We start from the raw sequence: 22,995 nt of genomic DNA, 5'->3' as shown, positions 1-22,995 counted from the left end.
GTATAAGTCCGCTCCCGGACACCTCCCCACCACGAGGCACCACCATAACTGCTCCTACCTGTGACCCCGAGGTCACCGCCACCGCTCCTGCCTGGTAGGCCGAGGTTCTTGTTCTCGCCAGGAGCGCGATGGCGGTGCTCCAGCTCCGTGGGTCATCGCCACTGCTGCCTGATAGGCTGAGGTATTTTTTACTTAATTTACAGCTTTGTTACTTGTGATTGGGGCATTTAAAAAAAAATAGGGTTATTCCTGGGAGGCCCGGTCACCCAAAAAGTGAGGGTAGACTTGTGTGCTGGGTATACCATAAACCCTTAAAATTAAGCTGAAAAATGGTGGTCTTATATGCCAGTGACTTGCACACTAAAATATACAGTAATAGGCTGCATTTAATTGTCGAACATTTACTTTTTCTGATTTCAACTTTTCTGTTGTTTCTTTAAGATTAAATACAGGGCTCTGGTTTTAATTTCTTCTGAAAATTGTAATATGCATGCAATATATTGACAAAGATGATAAGTGGTAGGTACAGAATGAGCAATCTTGTTTTACTGTGCACAATTTGGACTTGTCAAATCCAATTGACTGTTTGTACTCCAAGAAACTTTGAGCTACGAGAAACATTGCTATCAATAATTTTCGAAATCTCACAGCCTTGAAAGTTAACTTGCATTCCCCTTCATTATCTACAACATTGCAATGACAAGCATAAAAGCCTTGTCATTGGTATGGTCTGAATAAGCACTTCTACTCTTGAAAGACAAAAAATGTTTAGTATTGGCAAATTCCTATTATTATCTCTCTGTGACAAAATAAGTACTGATTAAAGAAATATTTGTTTCCATTCACTTTTGAAAGTAGTGCCATTAACATCAGCAGCGTGCTTTTGTCTAACAATGTAATGAAAAATCTCCAATGTTTTTATGAAGCGAAGCCTGTGTCCACTGAAGTTGGCAGTTGCCATTGAGTGTAAATGGTTTAAAACAAACATTGAAAGCTATGAAATCACTTCTTACCCAATCCATTTCTGAAGATTTCAACTGGAAGAATTCAAATAATTTTGAGAAGTATACATTTGCACTCCCTTCACATCACAGTGACAGACCTCTTCCGAATCTGTTCAAACATGGAACATAGAAATCTGCAGCACAGTACAGGCCCTTCAGCCCATAGCATGGTGCTGACTTCATAACCTACTCCAACAATTGCCAAGAATTTCTGTCCTGCACAAACCTGCATTTTTATCAGTTCCACGTACCTAGCTAATAGTCTCTGAAATGATCCTATTGTACCTTCCTCCACCACCATTGCCAGCAGCGCATTCCATGCACCCACCACTCTGTGTAGGAAAAACTTGCTCTGGCATCCCAACTCCAGTACTTACTCTCAAGCACCTTAAAACCATGACCCCGCATGATATTGCAGCCCTAGGCTAAAGCCTCTGGCCATCCACACTGTCAATGTCTCCACTTGTACATCCTGATTGCCTAAATCTTAATTCAGCTCTTCATTTTATTGGAAGCTGAAGATGTGGTGGAATAATTGAATTTAGATCAAATGTAACATGTTCGTGGAAAACATTCTGCTGGTGAGGCTTGAGGCCAGTTTGCATTGGTGGCTCATACGAAATAAAAAAAAAAGGATAATGTTGATGAGGTACAGCATATGATCAGGTTCAAATAGCATTTTCATTGGAATTTTGTTATTTGTGGATCTCCAGAAATTCTGGTATCAGATCCATTTTTTTGCTTGTTCATCAATTTCATTGAATCAATTGAGCCTTCTTCAATGGGCCTCAGAAATTTGAGGCGGAGGCACACAAGTCTGCAGATATTGGACTCCAGAGTGGGGGAAAAAAACAACTGCTGAAGGACTTCAGCACAACAAACAGCACCTGTGGTGGTCTCTGACTGAGACCCTACATAGCGAGGCTGCAGTCACTATCTTTTGCAATGCACAAATGTGGCAGCAGGTCGCACGGCATCAGGAGAACCAATGATTTGAGCCTGGACCCTTTGTCAGGTTTAAGCAGGTGTCTGAATAAAAAGGGTAGGGGGGGGTGTGTTTGGGGGAAGGAGAGGATGGAGGAAGAGCCAGGTGAATGTGCACAGGCTAACAGGTAAGATGTCATGGGTGGATGCAGGTGGAAAGGCAGAAGAGGTAAAAGCAATGAGGCAGTATCTTTCTGATAGGGGAAGGAAGGGAGAGAGGGAGATAGGGAAAGAGAGACTGTCAGTGGTGAACAGGAATTGATGAAGTTGATGTTAATGCCGTCTGGTTGGAGACAGTTCACAGAGTATAAGGTGATGTTCTTCTGATTTGTGACTGGCCTTGGTTGGGCAGTGCACAAGGCCATGAACAATTTTGCTGTCTCTTGGGCACATTTGTCTTACTTGGGCCATGTTCGGTTCCTCCCTTGATTTCTAGGTTTGCCTTACACTGCGCAAATTAAAAAAAAAGCTGATGTGTACCAGACTCATACACTTTGTAGGTTTGAAGCAACAAGGAACATCTTATCCCAAAATAACAACCAGTTTATCACCAGCTTGTGATTGTGCAGTGGAATCTAGCCTATTGTATTGGTTGAAGGGAAGCTGGTTGATCTGAGCATATTCCTCTACTTCAATTGCTAGGCTTCTTTATTGTGTCTCCACAGCTTTCATCACAACAGCTGGACAATCCTATTAGTCTTCACTCAGAAAAGATACAAAATCAATTGCTTGCAATCCTTCTGAACTTTGGCATGCAAACCTAAATCCTGTTGCTAAATTCACAGAGATTATCACCAAAATCCTCTAATGGAACACAGTTCAGCAAAAGACTTTGCATTCTCCATCCTATTCTCCTGCCACCGAATTCACTGAAGAGAAATGCTTACTTAAATTTGAAGCAGCCATAAAGGGATTGTGAGCCAAGTAAAATTCCTGGCAATCAGAGGATAATACTTGATGGTGTCGTAACAGCATGTCCTTGAGCTTATTGACCTTGTACAATAGGAAGTGAGTGGAGTTCCTGATGCATTTTTACAGTTGCAAATTAAGGCATGGTTCGGAAGTCCCAGTGGGCAATAGGAAGCTTTCACCAGCCAATTCCTCACAAGAGCTGGAAGGAAATTGAACACGCAGATCACCATTCTGATGATGAGCAGCTCCTGGGATTTTTTTTTGAAAGAAGTATAATTCCATTGTTTCTCCATGTGAAAATACAGGTCATAACACCTTGCACTGGTCGGAGAAATATGAATCAACAGAGAGCAGGCAGTGAATCTTTTAGCATTCAAGGGGGCTGTGTGGAGGCTCCGTTGATGAATGTATTTTGGATAGATGGAAGGATTTGTGGGTATGAAAGGAATCTGGAGATGTGGAATTAGTTCAGAGAAGTGGGAATACGGTTAAAGGGAGGGGTCATGGAGTTGGTATCAGGGCTCTATTTTCAGGTTTTGCTGTAAATTTCCTGCTCCTGCATCCCCTGCCATCCCCACCCCACAAAGAATCCCCAGTAAAAGTGAGCACAGTGTAACTTGCTGGACCTCCAGTCAGATATTTAACTCAAAGGTTGATCAGCATACTTTGTTTTCAACTCGGTATTTACAAACAAATATCAAATCAACATTCAACCATTGACCACCAGTGCATTTTCATGTGGAGAAAGTTCCTTGATGACTTTTAAATCGCTCTTAAGGAATTAATTGTGTTTTGAGCTTTAATGCTTCCCTGTTCTCGAGTGAAATGGAGTATGAAAGCTAAGTAAGCATGTAAACTTCCAATTCCAGGAAAGGTCACATTTTATTGATCACAGATGTCGACAAAATGTCCTCTGAGTGTGGGGGGATGGGGGTGGGCACATTTGTTTGGAGGTTGTAAAGCTCTGCTTGTTTGAGGTGGTGCCTTTGGTAGAGGAGTAACAAAATACTCTTTGCATCAATGCACCACACGTTTTTTTTAATGTTCGACCATTAATGATTGCATGCAAAAGCTTCCTCCATTTAGAAGCACTGGCTTGTTTAACTGAGTGGAGAGTTGTCTGGCCCCAGTGGAATTCCAGGTCCTGCAGCAGTCAGGCCAAGCCAAGCAGGAACTTTTGGAACAAAGGAATAAATCCCATTGGTGGCCATGGTTCCCTTTTGCGTACCCTGATTTCTGGGAGCTACGATCATTTAAACTGTGGGGTACAGGCAGGGTGGAAGGGGGTGAAGAGGGTGGCATTTGGTTGAAGTGGCTTAAAATAGGGATACAACCTCAAGGAGGCAATGTCTGAGATTATGATGCAAACCCTCTTTATTTTGTCCATCAGAATAAACATTTTTTTTTCCATGTTGCACATTTAAAAACCAAAGAAAAAGTGCATTCTTAACAACATTATATTGAAGGATTAGCAGTGTAATGTTTACTTGCGCTGTTTTTTTTGTGTGTAGCAGAACAGAGCTTGGGTGGGGAATTCAATAGAAGCTGTAATGTGAGAGGGGTTGACATTCAAGGGGCTCAGAGTGGGGGTGATTCAGGCATGTTGTTTGATCGTCTTGTAAGCAACCACTTGAGGAGAGATGAGGCTTTACGAGGGGTTTCTGAATAATCCATAAAGTCAGTGTCCCTCGTAGTGTGGGAATAAAAACTGATTCTTAATGAGCTCCCAGGGTCATTTCTGGATTTGAAGCTGAACTACAGAAGGTGATTTTGTGCACTAATAATTTCAAGCAACTTATTGGTATGGTAAAATATACATTTTCAGCAAACTGGGTTGTGCTTTCTAAATTTAAAGAACAAAACACATCTGGAAAAAGTTTGTGTAATGTGCACTCAGTGGGTGAACTGTGGATCTTTTTGACTCCCTGGTGAGGAAAAAAAAGTATTAAGGTGAAAGCTCATTCCAGAGAATGTTCTCTCAATCTCCTGGGGAGAACAAGGGATGCAAGATTCAGCAGCAGGGCTTTTCGCAGCCCAGGCGGACTTTATACTGAACTGGGGCCTCTTGTGGTTCTCAAGGCCTAAGTGAGCTCTCTACTAACCACAGCTCGAGCAGTGAAAGGGATTTGCATATCTGGGTGAATTGTGGAGAAGTCAATGGTCATCGCCTTCGGGGTCCTACTCGACAACAACTGAAGAGGATGGATGCAGATGTTGCCAATAAATCACAGGCACAAAAGGAGCACAAAGCAAGTCACGCCTTGCCCTCTCAGCTCGATCTTCAACTGAGTCTCAAACAGAAACCTCGCAAGTGCAACATAACAAGTGCTTCAAGGGTTGGCCTGGATGCCAGCCATGAGTTTTTAAAAGAAAGTTTAATTGTACAACATCATGCCAGTGTTAGAATCTTGCTTTGCTCTTGTGTGCTTTGTCAAATTGCCAAAGCTGCCTTTTGTCTGGGGTGAAAGGTCAAGGTAATACTGTCTGTGTAACCAGCTGGTCCATAAGAATGTGGACATGAAACAGTAACAATCTGTCTGGTAAGTTATTAAATGCTTCGCAGAACGTAACATGACCGCTGTCAAAACATAATGTGGAACATACTGAAAGTATTAACTGTCTGCCAGTCCAGGAGTAAGTGTCAAGTTAGTGTAACACCAAGATGAAGAAACATGAGCTGAAGTTGCTCAAAACAATTTTACAGAATTAGCAAATTTACTGTAAACAGAGATTTAACTTGGTCTTAATTATCTGCCCTTCAATTATGCGTGTTGATAATTGTCTGTTTTGCTTTTCTGCCAAATTCTGTATGTGCCATCCAGGAGTTGTGATGTGGACAGAGGTCAAGATAACATGAATGCCACATATTATTATTATCATTATGCTTCCCATTGTTCTGAATACTGGCTGGTACACCATACTGCCTCACATTGCAAAGGCAGTTTCTAAGTGCAATTATTTCCATGCAGTGCGAAAGAGGCAAGCTGGTTGGGTTACAAACGTGAGCAGAAGAGGAATTCCTTTCATCCAACAGTTTGCCCATTGCTCGTCCGGTGGCACCCAGTGGTCACTCCAGACGTTCCAGGTATAGTGCAAGGCTGGACTGATGTTCATGAGCATACATGAGGATCATCTGTTGATTGACATGTGGGATCCTTCCAAGAGAGGGATACAACTCGTGTTGAAGTGGAATTAGCTGAAATAGTATCGTTATTTTCAGCTGTGAAAGCAGAAATGCAGGCAACGTGAAAAAATGTTGCAGCTTTTTTTAAAAACCTGCAATAATCAAGGTACTTTCACAAAGTTTTGTAAATTATCCGTTTTGAAGCAGCTTGTCAACAATTTTCAGTACATCTGCACAATTCCACCTGACTCAGAAAATGACATCTGAAGTGGAGTTTCCTAGAGATGAAGATGCAAGCAAGTGATGACATTAAAATTTTCAATAAAGAACCTGTTGAAATGGACTTCAAAGTAAACATAAACACTCCAATTATATCGTCAGTGTTTTTTTTTAAAGTGACTTTAAAAAGAGTTCTGAGCTTCAAGAGGCCCAATTGCTGCTGTTCACCACCTACTCTCCGAACCCTAGTAAAGGCCTAGGGAAGAAGGTCTTTGGGAAGAAGGATGATGTTTATTATTATTGGCGATCAGATAATTTTTGACTAGCAATATGAGATTTTTTTTCTTGCCACACCTTCTGTGGCATTTGATCCAAAGATGAAAATTGATCTTTCCTCCTCTCTGCTGATTATTACCATTGATGTGTCTGACGAGAATGGTCGACTCAGTGAGTTCACTGCAGAGATAGCATGTAAGCAGGCGGTGATTTACATTGGAAGATGACTTAATCTGATTCTGGGATCAACTGTTCTTCCATACAGTATTTCTCCCTTTAATCAGTAATGGCAATGAAAGAAATTTGATTCATTAAATTTCTTGTTTGTGTGCATGTTGACCATAGTATACCAATTTAGCAATGGTGTCTGTTGAAAATAATTGCATTTGTTAATTGCTTTGGGGCATTTTAAGGAATTGGTAAGTGCCAAATAAAGCTGAAGATTTTTTTTTAAACAAGGAAAGATTAACATTGCCAAGAATTATATTGAATTGGTACAGAATAATGTCAGCAGATGATATCTCTTGGAGGCAAAGGAAAGACTGCAGATGCTGTAATCTGGAGCAACAAACAATTTGGTGGAGGAACTCAGCAGGTCAAGCAGAATCAGTGGAAGAGAAAAAAATGGTCAAAGTTTTGGGTCCGAACCCTTCTTCAAGACAGAGTGTTAAGGGTTGATAGCCAGTAAAATGTGGATAGGGTGGAAGATTATCATCTCTTGTTGGGCTCTTTCAACAAGATCTCTCTATTTATTTTAATGTTTTTATTTTGCACTTCCTATTTTAACTTATCCTCTTTAAAGAGGCCAACTACATCCTGCAGGAAACTGGAACCTTGGGTAACGGGCAGTTATACCTTTTGAAGCCATGCTCCTTATCTGAGCCTTAGCCAACCTGTCAGTAGAATATGCTGTTGGCATTGGTGTGGTCATGCCAATAGTGTCAATGTGCACAAGCCGAAACCAAGCCACTGACGTGGGCTCAGAAATGGTAAGTCTGTCCCCATGTTCTCCTATATCCTCAAATGCTATTTGTAGGGTGTCATGTCATAATTGGACACAGTATTCCTCCAAAGCAATGAACTTCATTTTCTACATCTTGGGGAAAAGTTATTGAACCATTGAGGTAATGTCTTCCCAATGATCCTCTCCTGGAGTCTGAGTTTAATCATTCCAGGGTTCTGATCTTGCCTCACACAGGACCCGCCCCCCCCCCCCCCCCCCACGCTAGTGGCTGGGAGTGAAAGCCTTGGCTAAATTTGATTTTTCTCCCAAGCCTCCACCAACCTCCCCTACTCCACAAATACTGAGGCCATTTACATCAATTTTGGCATGCTTGCTCAGGTCGACTAGTTTTGCACAGAGTAAAGCGTTTGCCCTGGCATCAGTAAATTGGCCCAGAAGGTGGGAGAGGATTTCATTAAATTTTTGAAAGACAGATTTAATAACTTCATCTCTGAACACATGGAATGTATTTATATTCATGTAAAATTGGATATTTATATATATGTTGGTTAATTCATTGAGGGGCCTTGGATGTACTTTGGATGATGTTGTTCAATTGTTAACTTTGCACTTGTGTTTTTAGTTATTGCTTCATTTACGTTGACGTTTTTATTCAGCATTTTAGCTGGCCTGGCTTTCTTTGCTTGTCTTATTATTTTGTCATTTTTGCTTTGAAGCAGAAAACTACATTTTTGCAGGTAGCTCTGGGGCATTGTGAATAAGTGCTTTCCTGAAAAAAAGATTGAATTGTTTAATTTGCTAAGATCTTATTGATTGTTTTTGGGTAAACAGAGCCATGTACAAAGCTTTGCTTTGTTCAGAGATGGTTAATAGAACAGTTGGTAGCATTGGCTGCTGGACAATGAGCTGTGATTGAATGCATGTCCACACGAGATTGCAGACACAACTGTCACATCAAGACACAAGAGGCTGTCAGAAGGACAGCAAGGAAGGATGTTGCTGGAACTCGAGGGTTTGAAGGGAAATGTTAGGTGGGTTGGGAGGCTGAGGGGGAATCATATAGAGGTTTATAAAATCATCTGAAACATGGATACAGTAAACTGTGCAATTTTTTTTCTGAGCGCAGATGATTCTAGAACTAGAGGGCACCAGGTTATGGTGTAAGGAGTAAGATGTAAGAGGACCTGATGGGCAACATTTTCCCTCAGAGATTGGTCTGTAACTGGAACGAGTTGTCAGATGAAACTGCAGAAGAGGGAACAGCTTTGACATTCAAAGGACATTTAGACAGGAAGGGCTGGGAAGAATATACTCCAATACTTTTTGTTTAGGAGGGCAGGTTGAAACTTTAAGTATTCCATATAGTCCTCTGTGATTAATATTTTAAGGTGGTATGTGAGTCGGAAAGGAAGGTTGAGAACCACTGTTACTGAAATATTTTGCTTGAAAAGAATTGTCATTGGCTCATTTCCTTTGGAGCTTTGAAACTGTGCACATAACGAATTAATTAGGTAAAATTAAAACAGTGGTTTTCAACTTTTTTCTTCCCACTCACATGCCACCTTAAGTAATCCTTACTAATCGCAGAAAACTTAAGGGCATAGGGATTGCTTTAGGTGGAATATTAGTTTAGGGGGCACAGTTTGAAAACCACTGATAGACACCAAATGCAGGCAAATGGGATTAGCCCAAAATGCCAATGTGGCTATTCTATTAATTTTCTCTAGAAAATTGGAACAGTGCCAGAGAGTGAAATCCTTGACTGAAATTTCAATTCCCCCACAATAGACATGCTGGGGGCAATTGGAATGATTTGTAATGCCACAGAATCAGAACCAGGATATATTGTCATGAACAAGTCATGAAATTCAGTGTTTTGAGGCAGCATCACATTGCAAACATTCATATTATAACCATATTGCGACATTACTATGAAAAATAAAATAATAATAACTATAATCGTCCACGAAATTTAAGGCGGTGTCTTTTGTTTATTGATTATTCAGGAATCTGATGGCAGTGGGGAAGAAGCTGGCCTTGTGCTGTTGAGTGCCCGTCTTTCGGCTCCTGTGCCTTTTTCCCAATGGTAGCAGAGTGAAGAGGGCATGGACTGGATGGTGGGGGTCTTTGAGGATAAAGGTTGCTTTTTTAAGATATTGCCTCATGTAGATGTCCTCAATGGAGTGAAGTCTGGTGCCTGTGATGTTACAGGCTGTTAATGATCCTCTGGAGTTTATTCTTGTCCTGAGAATTGGTGCGTCCATTCGAGGTAGTTATGAACCAGCCAGAATGCTCTCCAGAGTACACCTTTAGACATTTTTGAGAGTTTTCAGTGACATACCAGATTTCCTCGAAAACTTCACAAAGTATAGCCATTGGTGAGCCTTCTTTGTGATTGCATCAACATGGAGGCTCCAGGACAGATCCTTGGAGATGTTGACACCCAGGAATTTGAAATTTTTGACTGTCTCCACTACTGAGCCCTCAGTGAGGACTGGGTCATGTTCCCCTGACTTATTCCTGAAGTCCACAATCATCTTGCTTTTGCTGATGTTGAGCGCAAGGTTGTTTTCATTACACCATTCAGCGATCTGATCTATCTCTCTTCTGGACGCTTCCTCATTGCTGTTTATGATTCTGCCGACAACTGTGGTGTCGTCGGCAAACTTGTAGATGGCATTGGAATTGTGCCTGGCCACAGAGTCATGGATGTATAATGAGTAGAGCAGTGGGCTAAGCATGTATCCTTGGAGTGTGCCTATGTTGATGATCAGAGGAGACTTTTCCAATTCATATTGACTGGTCTTCCATTGAGAAAGTCAAAGATTCAGTTGCAGAGTGAGGTACAGAGGCCTAGAGTTTGGAATAATGATATTGAAGGCCGGGCAGTAGTCTATGAAGAGCAGCCGTATGTATGAATTGCTGTTTTCGAGGTGGCCAAGGTCAACCAGTTTTTCAATAGCACAGATGTGGGAATTGCACCAGAACCCAGCTGCTCTGAATGCCATCGATCGAGAGAAATTTTAGGTTAGTTCAGAAGGTGAAAACACTTTCACGAAAAATTATTGAACAATTATTGAATTTAAGAAAGTGCATTCAACTTTGTTTCCTGACTCTAGCAAATAATTAATTATCTATTTGCCAACACACTGGGGACAATTTATGAAGACCCATCGGCCTGTTAGTTTTCAGTTCTTTGAGATAGAGAAGTACACCGGAGCGTCTGAAGAAATATCACGTGCAGAAACTCCACAGAGGCTGTATCCAAATGACTTGCCTCAGGTAGGGCTTTGAGATGTGATTGTAGTCTGTGAAATTGTTGAATGGGTATATGGAATGAGCTGACCAAAGAAGTAGTAGAGGTGGATATAATTTTGTTAAAGGTTTTGGATAGGTGCTTTGAGAGGAAAGGTTTGGAGGGGAACAGACCAAACAGAACAAAATGCGACTTGCTTCGATGGGCAACTTGATTAGCAGAGGTAGGTTGGGCTGAAGGACCTGTTTGGAAGAGTGCAGCTCAGTTAATCAATACATGCATCTATTCTGATAGTAAGATTAGTGGTGTTAATAACATTCCTTTTCAGAATGCTTGGGGAGTCAATGGAACCACCATTCCAGGTGAGGCAGAGCTGTACGTGGTCTAACCTAATCCACTGCATTCAGTTTATCTTGTGTGGCTTCCTCTAAATCAGTGAGACCAAATGCAGATTTGAACTCCTATGCTCTGCATGTGAGTCTAAACTTGAGCTTTCTTTTACCAACCATTTCAACTTTCCAATCATTCCTACAATTATATATCTGTCCTCTGCTTCAAGGATTGTCAGGGTGAGGCCAAATATAACTTGACGAATGACACCATTATTCCTTACAGACATCCTTAAATCCATTAGCATGAGTGTTTTTTCTAATTTATGGTAACCCCACACAAACCTCGTCCCACTGTTTCCAGCTCTTCTTTACCAACTCCTGTACTTACTTTCTTTAACCACTTTCTCTAACTTTTCCTCACCCCTTTTCTAGTGGTCTCTCCACTGAGTTCCTCCAGCAATTCTTTGTTTGCAAAACAATCTCAGGTCAGGATTAAGGAGGGTGGCACGATTGGTGAAGCGGTTAGTGCAATGCCTTTAGAGTGCCAGATAGAGTCTTTCCTCTACTCTATCACTCAGGTTCCCTCCACCAGCTTCATTCCCCACGACATAAAGGTAAATTCACATTTTTAAAATCTTAGTCCCGATAAAAGGGCCTGACCTGAAACATTAACTAACCATTTCTCTGAAACATTGACTGACCATTTCTCCCCATGGGTGCTGCCTGACCCACTGAGTTCCTCCAGCAACTCATCATTTCTACCATTTTCAGTGTTTATCTGTAGTACACGTGAGTTTGGCCGTCGATCAGTGTTTTTCGTGTTAACTGCTACTGACAATAAAAACGACATCTCTCTTTAGCATTAATGCCAAAAAGTTTGGATGATGAGTAGTTGCAAGTTCTGCACTTGGAGTGTCACTGTTCAGCACAGTCAATAGTCGTGATAAAGGTGAATAAACTGCACAGAGTGACACTGGTGATTTAAAACTCAGATGGTTTCAGCATTTCATTCCTTCTGCATTCTCCCCTTGCTTTAGGATCACTGTTCCACAGTCCCTCTCCACAACTTCCCTGACACTAGATGCAGCTGTTTCACAATGCCTCCTCCACTCTAATGAGTGACCTCTCTCCAAAACCCAACCCCTCTAGAAACCCAGGAACTCGCTCTGTCCTCCAGTCTCCTGGCTCCTTCTGAGCAACCCATTGGATGGGAATTTGTCTCATCATGTATTGTTTTCTCCTTCCATTGCAATCACTGACTCTGTCATCATGAAGTCTTGAAGCTCTACAATACGGAAACTTGATAAAGGGTCCACACTTAAAACATTGACTGACCATTTATACCCATGGATGGTGTCTGACTAGCTGAGTTTCTCCAGTAATTCTTTGTTTGCAAAACAATCTTAGGTCAGGATTAAGGGGCGGCACAGTTGGTTACAGCACCAGCAATCAGGACCTGGGTTAAAATCACGTGCTGCCTGTAAGGAATATGTACATTCTCCCTGTGTCTGCATGGGGTCTGATTTTTTTCCCCCCATCATTCTAAATGTACTGGGGGGCGTAGGCTGATTAGGTTTAAATTGGGCAGCCATGGACTTGAGGGCCAAAATGGCCTGTTATCGTGCTGTATGTCTAAATTTAAAAAAAAAATTAGGAAGTATCTGTGAGTTGATACGGATCTTGGATTTCTTCAAGGAAATCTTGAGGAACTCCTTGATTTTCCCTATCTCGGAGGAATTGATTGCTTTGATGAAGCATATCATCGACTCCCTGTTTATGGGACCGCATGGGCAAATGAAGTCGACCACCTGCTGCAGCTGACTGGGCATAGGTTTCAATATTGGGATGTGAGGGTCATTAATACATGTAAATCTATCCTGCCTTGGATACAAAGGTATTGCATTTCAGTGTTTTGAAGGATTTGCTAAGTTGTTAACATCTCTGGCAGGTACGGTAGCATTTCAGCAGAAATGTGGACCTTGTGCCAGGTTTGAGGTCTCCCTCCCTTTGATGGCCAATGGCAGTGCTGGGGGGCACTGAAAACATAGGTAAATTTACTCATTGAGTCTGCCCTTACTGAGAGATGGCTCTTGATTGACGGGAAATGATTCTCCTTGAACAGGATCTCATAGTTTTTCATACCTTTGTCGTTGTGGGTTGCTGGGCAGCCAGATCAGGTTCACGGAGCAGTGATTTGTCTGACGCACATAAATTTGTTTATCTTGGTGAAAACAACAGTTTGGAGTTTGACCTCTTAGTGAGCACAGGCACATGTTTCTGGGATCTGGGCATCTTTGGTGGCACGGCAAGTATTTGTAGGCCTTTACTAAATGCCCTTGAGAAGTGGTGATAAATGGCAATCACTTGATGATGAAGGTCGGGATGATTTTGATTCCTGGATGTAAGTAAAGATGGGTTGATATTTGAACCTTTTGCTGTTTCCTCGAGTAACCACTGCACTTTCTGTTTCTGCTGTGAAAAGGTCTATTTTGTGTGGCATCCACCCAAATCAACCCGTACATATGTACAGTAAATAAAAACATAATGGTACAGAGTGCAGAGATTACAGAGGGAGATGAGTGACAACTTTCTCTGTAGTCTCTCCACTCTGTCTTGTTCATATTTGCTAAACTCGTGTATAGATTGACTTGGTAGATAACATGTAAAACAAATCTTTTCACTCAACCTTACAATAGATGTGCATTTATTTTGGCACTGGAAGGTGAAAGAATAGATCGATGTGTGGAGTGGATAATGTGAAATATGATGGATGAGGCTGGTGTGGAACTTGTCCAATGTCATAGACCTCTGGGCTGCATTGCCTGCTTTGGCTCCTCTGGGCTGCAGAATTCAATGGAACATATATTGTATGTTTTGAGCAACATGCTTCAAAGCTTGTTCACTGATAGCACCTGACAGGAATAAATGATAACTACATCCCATTATCTGTATTTGATATCATTATTTTATATCTTTGTGCTGAAATTGCAGCTCTAATTGATTTTACAGTGCAAATTGAATGGCACTTGATCTTGGGGATTGCCTCAGGAGCAGTTGTGTTTTCAAAGACTTGCAGCTACAAAAGATTTCAGAAACCAATGGAAAATAATTTATCTGAGAGGTCAAGCTCCATGAGAGACCAATTAAGCATATCCACCCTCTACCTGAAACATTAGTAATGGAACAAATCAGGAACACCTTTCTTTCACTTTTGGCTAGCTGAAGTATATGTGAGAAATTGTTCTATTAATGTTCAGGTCAGTGAGCTTCAAGGAGGTTTCTGGTAGGATGCAGTTCTTGCAACAAATGTATTATTTGTGGAGTAACTCAGCAGTGTTCCCAAGTTATTGTTGGAGTTTCCTTCCAGCATTTATCCATATCCAACCATTTTCATTATGTTTATTTTACAATTTCTGGAGTTTATTGTCATCTATATAAGTACAATGGAGTGAAACATGGAGGTCTGCAGATACTGAGATTGTACTGAAAACACAGAAATGCTGGAGGAACTCAGCAAGACACACAGGGTCTTTCAGAGGTAAAGATGTATTACCGATGTTTCAGGGTTGAGCCCTTCTTCAAGGTATAAGCAAAGAGCAGGCAGACATCTTAATTAAAGACCAGAGAGAAAGAAGAAAAATGAAAGGGTTGAGACCAGATGAACAGTCAAAGAGTATTAAATGGAAATGATATTGCGCATGGGACGGGGGGTGGGGGGGTGGTGGTGCCAGGACAGATGTGTGGGAGTATAGCCATAAGTACCATCAACAGATGCACCAAAATTTTCCCCTGTATGATTGGAGCAAGTAAGGATATTAGTGCATCTGTACATTGTATTTACATTTTTGACAATAAACTCCATAATTGTGTCATAAACAAAATGAAAATGGTGGCTTATGCCAGAGGAGGAATTCAGGAAAGAGACTCTCACAATGTCTTGGCCACACTTCTCAGTCAGTGCAAATATAATGCATTGCTTCAGAGGTTGTATCCTACATGAACCCACTCAGTTCACTGACCTATTTTCTTGCTGATCTGAAAATTTCTGGGATAATCTCTGGGATATATATTTGGCTAGCCAGCCATTAAAATTAATAACACATTGGAATTTTAAATTTTCAAGAATTGCCCCACAGGATATGAATAACCATTCATTGCACGTATGACCTTGTGCACTGGAGTGTTAATATCGGAAGGATTTGTCCCTTTGCTGTGCATGGAAGACTCATGCAACTGCTCTTTCATTAAAATTGCCACTTTTATTTTTTTTTTCCTGTCCATTCTTAAGGCCACAGACATTGGAGGAAATGTTAAGGAAATGTAAAATGAAGGAAAGCTTCAAAGTGTGCCACCCATGTTCTTATTTGCTCATGTCCATACAAAACAGTGGGGAGAAGAAGATCGAGAACAGAAGCAGCGCACTGTTTCCCTTCTCCGATAATTGGAGTTAATTGGTTTTCATCCCAACTGAGATGTGAATCTTCAGGTGATTTTTTTTCAAAGCAAACATTCAGAGATGCCAAAGCTTGATCCTCTGTTCTTCTTTCTGTCTTTCTACTTGCAGCTGCATAATTGAAAGCAGGAGCAGGAGTGACCCATCCAGTTAATTGTACCCAATACACCATTCGCTAAGGTCATGGCTGATCTTTTACCTTGATGACTACTTTTCCAGCCCTGTCACCCATCCTTTGATCACCTTGATGTCCATAAATCTATAGCTTTCTGTTTGGAATTAACACAATCCCTGTGGCTTGATGAGAGAGAATGTCAAAGATTGACCATCACGAGTGGAAAAAAAATGTCATCCTCTTTCTCTTCATTGGGCTGTCCGTTATTCTGGACTCTTCCTCTTGTTTTGTGATTTCTCCATCAGGGAAAACGTTGTCCCTTCATTCTGCTTGTCAAGCCCTTTAAGAGTTTACATTTGATCTCATTAATGATCACTCATTGCTCTGAACACTCGAGAATACAGTAATCGCAGTCCACTCAATCTCTCTCCAAACTTATCAATCAAAGGAATATAACTTGTGAATCATTGCTGCACTCACTGTGCAAATATCTCCATCCCTCAGAAAGGAGCCCAAAACCCCATGTGCAATCTTATCAAGCTTCAATACAATTATTGTAAGACTTGTTCTTGTGTTTATATGGTTTTGTAATCATGGCTCATGTACCATTACCAGTCTTAATCAGTCTTTCCATTTGCATGTTGGCTTTCATGGGCTTGTGTACAAAGAAGAATAGACAATAGATGCAGATATAGGCCAATTGGTCCTTCGAGCCAGCATCGGGATTCACTGTGATCATGGCTGATCATCCACAATCAGTACTCAGAAAATTGGCCTCCACTGTCTTCTGAGGCAGAGAATTCCACAGATCCACAATTCTCTGGGTGTTAAAGTTTTTTCTTGACACCGGCAACATGTTTTTTGCCTCTAGTGTGTCCATTCCCTTAATAATTAGATCCCCTCTCATCCTCCTAAATTCCACTGTATACAAGCCCAGTTGCTCTAATCTTTCAACATATGACAGTCTCGCTATCCCAGGAACCAACCTCATGAACGTACACTGCACTCCCTCAGTAGCAAGAATGTCCTTCCTCAAAATTGGAGACCAAAACTGCACATAATACTTCAGGTGCGGTCTTACCAGGACCCTGTAAAACTACAGAAGGATCTCTCTGCTCCTTTACTCAATTCCCCTTGTTATGAAGCACAACATGCCATTAGCTTTCTTCAATACCTGCTGTACCTGCATGCTTACTTTTAGTGACTGATCAACAAGGACACCTAGATTTTCTTGTACTTACTCTTTTCCTAACTTGACACCATTCAGGTAGTAATCTGCCTTCCTCTTCTTGCCACCAAAGTGGATAACCTTGCATTTATCTACATTAAAGTGCATCTGCCCATTCACCCAACCTGTCCAAGTCACCCTGCATTCTTATAACATCCTCCTCACATTTCACACTGCCACCCAGCTTAGTGTCATTTGTAAATTTGCTAATGTAATTTTTAATCCCTTCATCTAAATCATTAATGAGTATTGTAAATAGCTGCGGACCAAGCACGCAGCCTTGCAGTACCTCACTAGTTATTGTGTGCCATTCTGAAGGGGACTTGATAATCCCTACAGTTTGTTTCCTGTCTGCTAACCAATTTTCTTTCCATGTCTGAACCCTTCCCCCCCCTCCAGTACCACGTGCTCTAAATTTGCCCACCAATCACCTATGTGGGAACTTATCAAAGACTTTCTGAAAGTACAGGTACACTACATCCACTGGTTCTCCCTTGTCCATTTTCATAGTTATGTCCTCAAAAAATTCCAGAAGGTTAATTAAGCATGACTTCCCCTTTATAAATCTATGCTGAGGTAGTTCTATCCTGTTACTGCTATTGAAATGTGCTACTATTTTATCTTTTATAATTGACTCCAGCATCTTCCCCACCACTGATGTCGGTCTATAATTCTCTTTTTTCTATCCCTCCTTTCTTAAAACATGGGATCATATTAGCTCTCCTCACATCCACAGGAACTGATCCTGAATGTATAGAACATTGGAAAATAAATGTCTGCAATTTCTCGAGCCACCTCCTTAAGTACTCTGGGGTGCAGTCCTTCAGGCCCTGGGGATTTATCAGCCTTCAGTCCCATCAGTCAACCCAACACCATTTTCTGCCTAATGTGAATTTCCTTCAGTTCCACCAATACCCAAGGTTCTGTGTCATTGTACCATCTGGGAGATTGTTTGTGTCTTCCCAAGTGAAGATCCTTGGTCCCCATAATAATTTCACCTATTTCTATCTTTATGGGCCCAACTTTGATCTTAATTAATTTTTTTCCTCTTCACATACCTAAAGAAGCTTTTGCTATCCTCCTTGGCTGGCTTACCTTCATACCTCATTTTTTCTTCCCATGTTGCCTTTTTAGTTATATTCTGTTCTCTTTAAAAAAAAAAAAATTCTGAATCCTCTGGTTTCCTGCTCAATCTTTGCTATGTTATACTTTTTTTATTTTTATACTGTCCTTGACTTCCTTGTCAGCCACAGTCACCACTGGCTCCCTTTAGAATCTTTCTTCCTCTTTGGAATGAACTGATCCTGTGCCTTCTGTATTATTCCCAGAAAAACCTGCCATTGATGTTCCACTGTCATCCCTGCTAGGGTGTCTTTCCAGTCAACTTTGGCCAGCTCCTCCCTCATACTGTAATATTAACAATTCAACTGTAATTTTAACAATTCTGATTTTTTTCCTTCTCCTTCTCAAATTGTAGATTAAGACATCATATTATGGTCACTTCCTCCCAATGGCTCCTTTACCTCAACTTCCCTTATCAAATCCAGTTTAATGCACAACACAAAATCCAGAATTGCCTTTCCCTGGTAGGCTGTAATACAAGCTGCTCTCAGAATCCATCTCAGAGGCACTCCACAAACTCCATTTCTTGGGGTCCAGTACCAATTTGATTTTCCCAGTTTCCCTGCATGTTGAAATGCCCCATAACAGCCGTAGCATTAACTTTCCAAATGCCCATTTTTAACTCTTGATTTTGCTTGCACCCAATATCCATGCTACTGTTTGGGGGCCTGTAGATAACTCCCATTAGGGTCTTTAAGCCCTTTCAATTTCTCAGTTCTATCCATACTGACTCTGCATCTCCTGATTTTATGTCACCCCTCACAAGGGGCTGAATTTCATTCCTCACCAACAGAGCCATCCCAACCCCTCTGCCCACCTGTCTGTAACTTTCGATAGGGAGTATGTCCTGTTGCAGCCATGACTCTTTCACAGCATCATACTTGTCAATTTCTAACTGTGCCTCAAGCTCATCCACTTTATTTCTGATATTTTGTGCATTCATATATAATACTTTTAAGCTGTTACTACCCTCACCTATCAATTCCTATTGCACTTGGCCATACACTCCGAGCCCTTCTTGAGCTTTCTGCCCTGTTAATTCTGTTGTCCTTTTTAACTTTCTTATTCTCTCTTTCCCTTTAACACCATCCTTATATTTCCAGTTCATCTTTTCTCCCCACCCCCCCCCCCCCCTCAACTACTTAGTTTAAATACACTTGTGTAGCAGTGGCATACCTACCTGCCAGAATGCTGGTTCCCTGTTAAGGTGCTACCTATCCCTTTTGTATCATTCATTCTTACCCCAAATCAGATCCATGATTCCCGCACCACCTCCTCAGCCACACATTCAGATCCCCATCTCCCTATTCCTGCCCTCACCAGCGTGAGGAACTGGAAACAAACCTGAGATGACTGCCCAGATGAACACCTCGATCCTTTTGAACATCAATATTGCCCACCCTCTCACAATTTTCTAGTATATGATACGAGGTTAGCATTAGCAGATAACACAAAGCTACTGAAGAACCAGTGAATGGGGTTTGAATCCGGCACTGTCTATGAAGAGTTTGTACGTTCTCCCTGCGCCTGTGTGGGTTTCCTCCAATTGTTCAGGTTTCCTCCTACCCTTCAAAATATCTGGGGGTTGCAGGTCAATTGGTCAACACTTGCTCATGATCCGGAAGGGCCTGTTATTGGGTTGTACATCAACATTTAAAAAGAATTAAAAATCATTGGAGGGATACGGAGACCCCACCACCGATCCTGTTGATATTCAACTTGTCACAACTTGCCAAACTGAGAATGATGGATTTATTTCTGATTTCTGCTCAGCTAACCATTGACAGTTCTGATCAGTAGATTACTTCCAATTCCATGTGCTGTAGCCTTGGAGACTAATCAAAGGTGATTTTTTTTTGTTGAATATCCTTGTTTACTGTTTTTGATCCTGTTTTTCTTTTGAGGTTGTGATTACTCGTTCATTATAGATTGCAGCAATTTCCTACCACAAACATTAGATCATTTGCTGTTATCTCACTTTTTAATGATAATGAGTCTATTGTCTTACATACAAGTACAATGTAGATATGCAGAAATTCTCACTTGCTGCAGCCAACTACAATAGTATACACTAAATTACCCCAGTATGGGAAAAATTAAAGATAGATTGATAAATAATTACAGTTACAATTAATGCAAAAAAAAGTGCGTATTTGCTACTCTCCGAACTATAGGAACAATTGATAATTTATAGAACTTTAGCAGATGATAACTAGAGCATCCAATATGTCAAAAGACTCAACCTTCCAAACTGTTTCTCAAACCCTCTGGGATCAGCTGAAGACTACCATACTGCAATCCACTGAAGAGGTACTGGGCTTCTCCTCCAGGAAAAACAAGGACTGGTTCGACGATAACAGCCAGGAAATCCAGGAGCTGCTGGCAAAGAAGCGAGCTGCCCACCAGGCTCACCTTACAAAGCCGTCCTGTCCAGAGAAGAAACAAGCCTTCCGTCGCGCATGCAGCCATCTTCCGCGCAAACTCCGGGAGATCCAAAATGAGTGGTGGACTAGCCTCGCCAAGCGAACCCAGCTCAGCGCGGACATTGGTGACTTCAGGGGTTTCTACGAGGCTCTAAAGGCTGTGTACGGCCCCTCACCCCAAGTCCAAAGCCCGCTGCACAGCTCAGACGGCAAAATCCACCTCAGCGACAAGATCTCCATCCTCAACCGATGGTCAGAACACTTCCAATCTCTTTTCAGTGCCAACCGCTCAGTCCAAGATTCCGCCCTGCTCCAGCTCCCTCAACAGCCCCTAAGGCTAGAGCTGGATGAGGTACTCACCCAGGATGAGACATATAAGGCAATTGAACAACTGAAAAGTGGCAAAGCAGCAGGTATGGATGGAATCCCCCCAGAGGTCTCGAAGGCTGGCAGCAAAACTCTGCATGTCAAGCTGCATGAGTTTTTCAAGCTTTGTTGGGACCAAGGAAAACTGCCTCAGGACCTTCGTGATGCCATCATCATCACCCTGTACAAAAACAAAGGTGAGAAATCAGACTGCTCAAACTACAGGGGAATCACGCTGCTCTCCATTGCAGGCAAAATCTTCGCTAGGATTCCCCTAAATAGAATAATACCTAGTGTCGCCGAGAATATTCTCCCAGAATCACAGTGCGGCTTTCGCGCAAACAGAGGAACTACTGAAATGGTCTTTGCCCTCAGACAGCTCCAAGAAAAGTGCAGAGAACAAAACAAAGGACTCTACATCACCTTTGTTGACCTCACCAAGCCTTCGACACTGTGAGTAGGAAAGGGCTTTGGCAAATACTAGAGCGCCTCGGATGCCCCCCAAAGTTCCTCAACATGTTATCCAACTGCACGAAAACCAACAAGGTCGGGTCAGATACAGCAATGAGCTCTCTGAACCTTTCTCCATTAACAATGGCGTGAAGCAAGGCTGCGTTCTCGCACCAACCCTCTTTTCAATCTTCTTCAGCATGATGCTGAAACAAGCCATGAAATACCTCAACAATGAAGACGCTTGAGAGGGGGGGGGGATGGGGGGGTGGCTTGGGAGGAGGGAGGGGGGAGGGAGAAAAAGTCACTGTAAATGTGTGGAAAAGAAAAAGTGTATATCATGGCTATTGTGATTTATGGTGTGAAAAATAAAAAAATTTAAAAAAAAAAAACAATGAAGACGCTGTTTACATCCGGTACCGCACGGATGGCAGTCTCTTCAATCTGAGGCGCCTGCAAGCTCACACCAAGACACAAGAGAAACTTGTCCGTGAACTACTCTTTGCAGACGATGCTGCTTTAGTTGCCCATTCAGAGCCAGCTCTTCAGCGCTTGACGTCCTGTTTTGCCGAAACTGGCAAAATGTTTGGCCTGGAAGTCAGCCTGAATAAAACGGAGGTCCTCCATCAGCCAGCTCCCCACCATGACTACCAGCCCCCCCACATCTCCATCGGTTACACAAAACTCAAAACGGTCAACCAGTTTACCTATCTCGGCTGCACCATTTCATCAGATGCAAGGATCAACAACGAGATAGACAACAGACTCGCCAAGGCAAATAGCGCCTTTGGAAGACTACTCAAAAGAGTCTGGAAAAACAACCAACTGGAAAAACCTCAAAGATAAGCGTATACAGAGCCGTTGTCATACCCACACTCCTGTTCGGCTCCAAATCATGGGTCCTCTACCGGCATCACCTACGGCTCCTAGAACGCTTCCACCATCGTTGTCTCCGCTCCATCCTCAACATTCAATGGAACGCCTTCATCCCTAACATCGAAGTACTCGAGATGGCAGAGGCCGACAGCATCGAGTCCACGCTGTTGAAGATCCAGCTGCATTGGGTGGGTCACGTCTCCAGAATGGAGGACCATCGCCTTCCCAAGATCGTGTTATATGGCGAGCTCTCCACTGGCCACCGTGACAGAGGTGCACCAAAGAAGAGGTACAAGGACTGCCTAAAGAAATCTCTTGGTGCCTGCCACATTGATCACCGCCAGTGGGCTGATATCGCCTCAAACCGTGCATCTTGGCGCCTCACAGTTCAGCAGGCAGCAACCTCCTTTGAAGAAGACCGCAGAGCCCACCTCACTAACAAAAGACAAAGGAGGAAAAACCCAACACCCAACCCCAACCAACCAATTTTCCCCTGCAACCGCTGCAACCGTGTCTTCCTGTCCCGCATTGGACTTGTCAGCCACAAACGAGCCTGCAGCTGACGTGGACATTTACCCCCTCTATAAATCTTCGTCCGCGAAGCCAAGCCAAAGAAGAAGCAGATGATAACTAGAGCATCCAATATGTCAAAAGACTCAACCTTCCAAACTGTTTCTCAAGCCATGTTGTAAAAAATCTGGTCTATTTTGCAGGAAGATGATGTAAGACTCTGGAATAAATATTGTCCTTGTTTGGCTGATTTGCCTTCATTGACTGGGGGATTCAGCATGGACGTCGACAAATCATTATGCAGCTGTGCAGATGAGAATTCTTCACACATCAGTGGGATCTGGACATTCAGGTTCATTGTTCCCTGAAAGTGGCCACACC

The 22,995-nt window shown here is 42.2% G+C and overlaps 1 protein-coding gene across 10 annotated transcripts in view; it reads left to right on the top strand.

The window, feature by feature from the left end:
* LOC138755303 (receptor-type tyrosine-protein phosphatase delta) overlaps positions 1 to 22,995 on the top strand; it is a 1,191,445-nt gene that overhangs the window by 72,063 nt on the left and 1,096,387 nt on the right. The window contains exon 1 of one of the 10 annotated variants that reach the window (XM_069921068.1): positions 10,658 to 10,765. The exons of 7 other annotated variants lie outside the window; for them this stretch is intronic. The gene's annotated coding sequence lies outside the window, so the exon portion shown is untranslated. 2 more of the 10 variants (XM_069921093.1, XM_069921077.1) reach the window with 2 other exon arrangements.

The sequence above is a fragment of the Narcine bancroftii genome, chromosome 1 (assembly GCF_036971445.1).
Source record: "Narcine bancroftii isolate sNarBan1 chromosome 1, sNarBan1.hap1, whole genome shotgun sequence".
NCBI lineage: Eukaryota > Metazoa > Chordata > Chondrichthyes > Torpediniformes > Narcinidae > Narcine > Narcine bancroftii.
The sequence above is the reverse complement of the archived record's forward strand: the minus strand, read 5'-3'. Positions and strand labels throughout refer to the sequence as shown.